Below are 7958 nucleotides of genomic sequence, written 5' to 3'. Positions count from 1 at the left end.
CGAACTCGGCCGCCTTTAACTCCAGGCCGCGGCCCGGTAGAATTGGCAACGTTGCAAGTAGTGTTGTCTAGCGCCAGATGTCCCATAAGATAACATGGCAGACAGGTGACACCACTCATTAATTCACGTATTATTATTCATTTAAGTTTAAATTTATGAAATTTATTAAAATATTGAAAATAAAACATATAGAATTGAAAACCAAAACAGTATTTAAATTGCAAATCTATTTTTGTACATTTTAATTGGATTCAATATTCCAGTAACCAAGCTTTTATATTATTTTTTACACAAATACCATTAGCTGCCTCCAAAACGAAACAGCTGTTACAACCACGGCCGCCTTTAACTCAAGGTCGCGGCCTTCGAAGTGGCAACGTCGCAAGTAGGATTGTAACAGCTGTTTTGTTTGGTAGCAGCTAATGGTATTTGTTTATTTACAAAAGCTTGGTTACTGGACTATGACAATATTGTCTCCGCTATAAATTGTCAGATATAGATTTTCAATTCATATTGTTTTGGTTTTCAATTCTGTATGTTTTATTTACAATATTTTAACAAATTTATGTTCATAAATTTAAATTCAAATCAATAAAATGAGAATTAATCAGCTGATGTCACCTGTCTGCCATGTTATCTTATGGGACGTCTGACACTAAACAACCCTACTTGCGACGTTGCCAATTCTACCAGGCTGCGGCCTGGAGTTAATGGTGGCCGTGATACAACCCTACTTGCGATGTTGCCACTTCGAAGGCCGAGACCAGGAGTTTAAGGCGGCCGTGGTTTTGGAAGTCTTCCGCTGAGAAAAAATAGCAAATTGATATAATTATTTAGGCCATTACAATTTTACTTGTTCAAACATCTTCCTTATTTCTATTATATAGACATGGTCTAATTTCTTCCGACAGAAGCAATGAGATATTTTTACTAATTTGATTTGCCATACTTGGAATTAAATGTTAGTGTTAGTGGGAACTTTGAAGTTACAGTATTTCGGTATTTTTTCATTCGAAACAATTTTATTGCTTTCAAGAGCCGTTTCGAAATACTGCTTAATTTATAGCGTACCCTGTAAATGAATACGTAGGTACCAAACCAGTGGCGGAACAGATTTTCACAGGCCCCCCTGCAAACTTATTTTTGGGCCCCACTCATGAGTTATTTTTAGACCACCGATACAACATAATCAAACGCCCTCCCCCCAAGAGTTATTTTTCGATAAACTTGACTTTACGTTCGATAAACTTTTTATTGACGTTATAAAAAGCTAAATTTGTTACCTTAGTTCCTTATCACTGAATAGGCCTTACAAAATTTAACGACGACAACATATTATTAATAACATTAATGTTATTACTTGTCAATACTATTAGTAAATGATTGATAATACATTTCAATAAGAATGAACTCCAATTTTTTTCGGCCCCACTCTTCACGCGGGCCTCTCTTCTCGCCGGTTTCCGCTAGCCGTTTCGCGGGTCCCTCTGGATTCCGTCTCCCGAGCGCCGAGTCTCCCGAGCGCCGCGTCTCTCCAGCGCCGAACGGGTTACCTGACATAATCTGACAGTTTTGACAGTCGAATTGGAATTCACAAAAGCAACGGACCACAGTAAAGTCGTGTGTCCAATTGAGCATTGTAGTAGGTGGGTAGGCCTAGATCAGCAGTCAATATTTAATTTATATTACTAGAATGATTTGGTTCAACTACAGACAATAGACCATTATTTTTTGTATTTGGGTATACTTTATCTATGGTTTAACATTACAAATCAAGTCCAGTAATATAAAAAGTGGCCTTCTGGCTTTTTTTATTTAATCACTTTTACATAAACAAAATTATGAACAACTAATGTTGAAAAATGAATACACACTTTACTACAGATCAAATCACTTAGACTGACATGTGAAAGAGGCGAGGACCTAATAAATTTGTCGTTGATAAAATATGAAAATAGAAACAAAATACCCGAACCAATAATTTGAATAAACTATGCAATAGGCCTAATTTGATTTTTTAATCCAAATTCCAATTGCATTTTTTTAATCTTCCTATTTTATAAGTGAAAAATTAGTTAGGTCCTCTCTAGGTCACCTCTCTCACTAGTATTTTAATGTTACTAGATCTGTGCCAAAAAAACTAACTCACTATTTATTATAATACCTTTAGCATGAACTTAAAACATTGAAATCCTTTTAAAGCAAAACTACAACCCGTTATAATTTGGTAACCATATTGCACATGCAATTATTGCATGCTAAGTTTAGAGCTGGCATTGTTATAAATTTTTTTTTAAATCATATATTTCCAAGAACCTTTAATTAAACTAAACTCTGCATATCAGATGAAAAGTAAAAATCTGTTTGCCTTCTACATTTTATAGACTCATATTTATTTGTATGATGGCATTGGTCATTACAGTAATATAGTCAATGATGAACTTGGAAATTAAAACACTGCCACAATTCAATTAAGCTCGATGCTAAATGAGAATAATAATACTAGGCTGGAAACTAAATAATAAATTCAGTTTCTTTAAATGTTTGTGTTTTCTCCGTTATATTGATCTCATGAGAACTTTACTACATTACACTATTATCAAATTTACTGCGATCCGCACATCACCGGCGGCTTCATCCGGCACACACGTATGCTGTACTACATACGTAGTATATCATCGAAGTACATAGTATATCGTAGTATTCGTTTGGTAGAGTCATCGAAGTATATTAACACGTATACCTCGATGGCTGTACAGTACTTCACTTCTCACTTCTTCATGTTGAATCACAAGTTTCCCCTTGCACCCTCTTTTTTCTTTCACACACAACACTACCGTCCTTGTTGCACATCTGTTTTCTGTATGAGTACCCACCCATAACTAAACATGAGTTACCTTAGGTTTCAGCTAGTTCCATTGCAACTTGTCACTGAACCTGTTAACACAAACTTTCCACCCCAAATGCCAAATTTTTAATTTTATCGCCCTGTTTGAGGGGTGGGGGGCCTCCCCAAACAAGTGTTTGGGATTTTTGATCCAACCACATTCCATGCGCCATTGCACCCCTGAGTTGTACTAAAGCCAGTTTCAATGTGTTTTGTCCTTTAAATAATACAATTATTACAACCTCGCAACAGCTGTAAAGAAGGTATACAATATGATGAAAATAGAAATGAATAATATCAAACTATGTCCGTGCACTAATGAAACTGTTCTCATACCTAGTGAAATTGTATTTTGAGTTTAATGAAATTATTATGATAAATATTGACTGCTTCACAGATTAAACTCATTGTAACCGGCATATTAAAACATATTAACCCTCGTCACTTCTACATCACTGAGCAGACCCTTTGGTAATTTATGGCTTCGGCGCTCGGTATACTCTTTTGCTTTCGGCGCTCGGGAGACTCGGCGCTCGGGAGACTCGGCGCTCGGGAGACGCAACGGTCCCGCCGGTCCCGCTGACCCTGCCCCCCCCCCCACCTCATTACTGGCCCTTCTGTTAGACCACTGTACCGAACCGGTAACCATATTATCCAGGTTGTAAAAGGGGGTTATAAACTATTATAGACCTACATATTTGTAATCTCTAAAAATACCTATTTCTTTTTTTAGTTTTTGTATTTTTTTTGCACATGCAACAACTTAGCCACAGCCACAGTAAAAATGTTCTTGGTCTTTGGCAATGAAATTTTAGTGCATGTGATGTGTTTTCACTATTGGATTTTTTTTACTTTTAAGTGTAAGGATCCTAGTCGTGTTAAAGTAACATTCATAACACACACTGTGGTGTTTTTCATGTTTTATTGTCTTATTTTTGTCAAACTTTAATTAGTTAGGATTATGAATTGAGCTGAGCTCAATGGCAAAATACTTTCGGGTCCTGAATCAACCCCTGTAGTTACTGAACCTTTATTAGATTTGAAGGCGGATCCCTAACCAGTTTGCTCCCCAGACAACATTTGTCACAACTGACGATAATCATTACGTTAAAAAAACTGTGGATATCCACAAAGACGGTTATGGCTATATAGCATATGCAAGAGGTTGAAATATCTTAATTTGAACATCGTCAAAATTGTGGAATGCACATTATAACATTATTCGTCTAGCAAGTGGAACAAGCACCGTTATCTGGGCCGAGCCTTCTCTGTGAATATTTTACGTTAAAATGGAGGTTATTGTTTGATTAATTACAGTTAATGTGGGACCTTCACACACTGTGAGAATCTCTTTGTCTGTGAGTCTGTTGATGGTAATTCACCAGCGTGTGCTGAGTCTACAAAACAAACAATCTTAGCTACATAATGTTTAATGGTGACTTTGAATACTTCAAATACGCTTGTAAAATCTGAATCATAGATTAAATACACACACTACTGTACCAGCTCACACTTGCTTGTTAAAAGAGGCTACCAATCTCTTCTTTTGATTTGACATACTTAAAACGATTTCCTATTTAAAGAAATAAGTGATTGAAATCAGCACCTCTGTTGTTGGCTCGATTCACTTACTCCAATTTTTAATATCAAACAGACTACAGCTATGGGATTTACACTAATCAACATCTACCAATAGTCTAAAGTGTAGAGTTTGCTTTATGATGTTGTTTTCAAAAATTGTTTAATTTCCCCAATGATTAGATAGTTGATACAAAAATGTACCTATGTATACTATATGAGTGATGATGTGTTAGTTCTTGTCCCTGCTAAATAACCCACTTCTTCCTACAACTAAACGTGACAACTCAAAAATTAATTGTGATTTAAAATGTCATGTCGAAGTATAGAGAAACGTGTTCCAAAGAAACACATAATCCGATGTGAAGTGAGTTGAATTTTTGTAAAATTTTCTTTTATTTCCAAACTAGTCAAGAATTGAGGCCGGCTGGCTGAAGTAACTGTGTATGCCTTCATGCAGATTTATTCAAATCCGGTCAACGTCGGTCATTTACTTCTTTACGCATAACAACTCAAGGGTGGCGTTGGTATGTGGAGCGCGATCATATTTTAACAAGCTCAAATTAGAGCTAACAAAGTTTAATAATTACTTTAATTGAAATGCGCCTTAAAGTAAACGTTTCTATAGTTTTCGGAAATAGCATCGACATTTTGAATAGTGCAAGTTGTCAAATAAAATCCTTCACTGTCATAATAAACACTTAGCTTAAACATTGTCAGGAGTCAAATACAATTTACAACAAATATAATATGAGACGTTGTTGATGGATGAGGTTCATTTGTCAGAGTTTTAAGTTTTCCGAGTTTGCTAAAAACTACAAAATATTAGGAAAATCAGTTTTCCGAGGTTTGATAAGTAACTAATAATATTTAGATAAATCAGCTGTACGAGTTTTCATTTGTCCGAGGTTGGTTTAAATAATAATAATATTTGGTTAAATCACCTGTCCAAGCTTTCATTTGTCCGAGGGTTTTAATCATAAAAAATTTTTTGAAATATAATTTGTCAAAATGTTTAACTGTCCGAGTGTATCATCAGCGCCAAAAGTGACACCGCCGCCGAGGCGCTTAAAAAAATAGTACTATATAATATACTATATATAAAAAATATACTATATAGTACCAGAGGAATAGTCCGCGCAAGAAGTAATCAGACCGACACAACGCTCGCCGTTGAATACGCTAACCCAGGTAACCAGGTAATCGGGTGGAAGATGAAATGTAAACTAACCTAACCTAACCTAACCTAACTAACCAAACCTAACCCGATAATGAAGAGAGAAACTAAAGTTGAACTTGAAATATTTTTTGAACTTGAAAAATGACGGTGCGTTTTGGGGGGCGGGGAGGGATTTGGCAAAGGCGCTTTGCCGGTGTCTACCTGGCCCTATAGTGGCGCAATCCCGGTGGACCGAACACATTCACGGTCCGTTCGACGGCGAGCGCGGTGTCGGCCTGATTCTGATTAGTTCTTGCGCCGACTGTACTAGCGCCTCGGTGGTGGTGTCACTTTTGGCGCTGATGATACTCGGACAGTTGAAAACTCGGACAAATTATATGTTACCTTTTTTTATAATTAAAAACCGTGGACAAATGAAAGCTTGGACAGTTGATTTAACCTAATATTATTATTATTTAAACCAACCTTGGACAAATGAAAACTCGGACAACTGATATTTTAATAAACTCGGATAAATGAAAACTCTGACTGTTAATTTATCGACATATTATTAGTTATTTATCAAACCTCGGACAACTGATTATCCTAATATTTTGTATTTTTTTTTAAATTTGACAACTGAAAACTTGGACAAACTATGTGATCCGTTGTTGACTTGTCACTCCACAGTAAACTCCAAATCCAAAACCTATCTCGATTTAAGTTGGTTACATTTATAAGTACGCTGTTTTTTGACTAATTACTTATTTCAATAAATTATAGAGCTTATTTTGCAATGTCTACTTTTCTGGTTGTGATATTAGACGTGACGTTGATCCTACAAAAGTGTGACAGTTGAAAACAATACAAATGTAATTTAATTTTAAATGTTCTCCCATCTTACACTATTCTAATCTGCCTTTGCACCTCTATGTTGCAGTGGTCTCTTGATTTTAACAAGAGAAAACATTGTGACCGGAAGTGCATAATAAGTGGAGAGCGCAGAATGCAGAATATAATAACACCATTTCCGGAACCATGCTTTCTCCTGTAGCACCTCCATTGATATTGTCAGATTGGCAACGGCAATGAACATTGAACATGGTTCTGAGCTTTGATCACAGAATGTCAATCAATACATTGCCAAGCTTTGGTAAGGTAATCTAGTGTCTGTAGGTAAAGTAGATTGGATAAGCCTGTGGTAGTATCATGGAGAACGTATAGTTCATACAGTAACTACTTCCCGAGTGATTTTTTCACCTACTGTACTATGTAGATTTGTTAACCTACTGTGGCAGCACAACCGATTTAAGAGAGGAGTGTATAGCACAACCTAAATAACCACAAATGTTTATAGGGTCCGACCAAATACACAAATTTACCAATTCGTGGGTAGTGGCAAACCTATAAGCACTCATTAAATCTTACGATATTCAAATAGGGAGTAAATCTGTAGGTTTTAAGGAAATTTTGTCGTGAAAATCCAATCAGGCAAATTGAAATTCACTTAGTGTGCAGGTTTGCTACGGCGGGGTATTTCTCTCTAAACTTTTGTTGGTTGGTATGGACACAGTCAAGGTTCACTTGATATGGCATAAAAATATGGTGACCGAAATCTGTAATTAACATTACCGTAGCACTGGGTGTCTATGGATCAATACTACTGTCTCATTTTCAGTTTGATATTTTGGATACATCTACAATTGACTTTGAAGTTATATGTCAACATCTGAGTGATATTAATATTCGAAGCTAGTAATCGGCAACCTTATACATAGTACTTCATAAAAATAAAAGTGTTTTCGATTTACAGTTTGCAGAGGTAGGCCTACCTAGAACTATTGTGCTGCCGCCATTTTCTTTTTTGCATTTTGGTCAGGTCGTCCCTTTATTATTGTTTTTTTTTTTATATTTTTTATTATATTATTTGCTCGTTTGCTTTATCCGAATGAAATGCAGCAATTGAACATCATAAACGAAATAAAAACTGCAATATTCAGTTCAATTCACTTTGTAGAAATACAGGTCTTAAATAAGAAATTCGAACTGGGGTAGTATACTGCGAAACTAGTTCAACATTATTTAATGCAGCAAGAAATATATTCGTACTAAATCCGTACAAACCTCCAGACAACATCCAGCTGGGAATGGTATCCACAGACATAGTTATGTCTGGTGTATTGAGGTCATGTCTTGGACATTAAGACATACTTCTGTCATTCTAACATCCAGGGTCAAAGACCTCCAGGGTGTTGCATAATTGCATCAATTATGTAACAATTCAAGTGGCTATCTGGTAATTGTGTATTGCGAAAAGATAATATGTAATTTGTT

This window comes from Macrosteles quadrilineatus, unplaced genomic scaffold (assembly GCF_028750875.1).
Source record: "Macrosteles quadrilineatus isolate MER2022 unplaced genomic scaffold, UCM_ALF_1.0 Scaffold_5__1_contigs__length_97177068, whole genome shotgun sequence".
NCBI lineage: Eukaryota > Metazoa > Arthropoda > Insecta > Hemiptera > Cicadellidae > Macrosteles > Macrosteles quadrilineatus.
Note: the sequence above shows the minus strand (reverse complement) of the source record.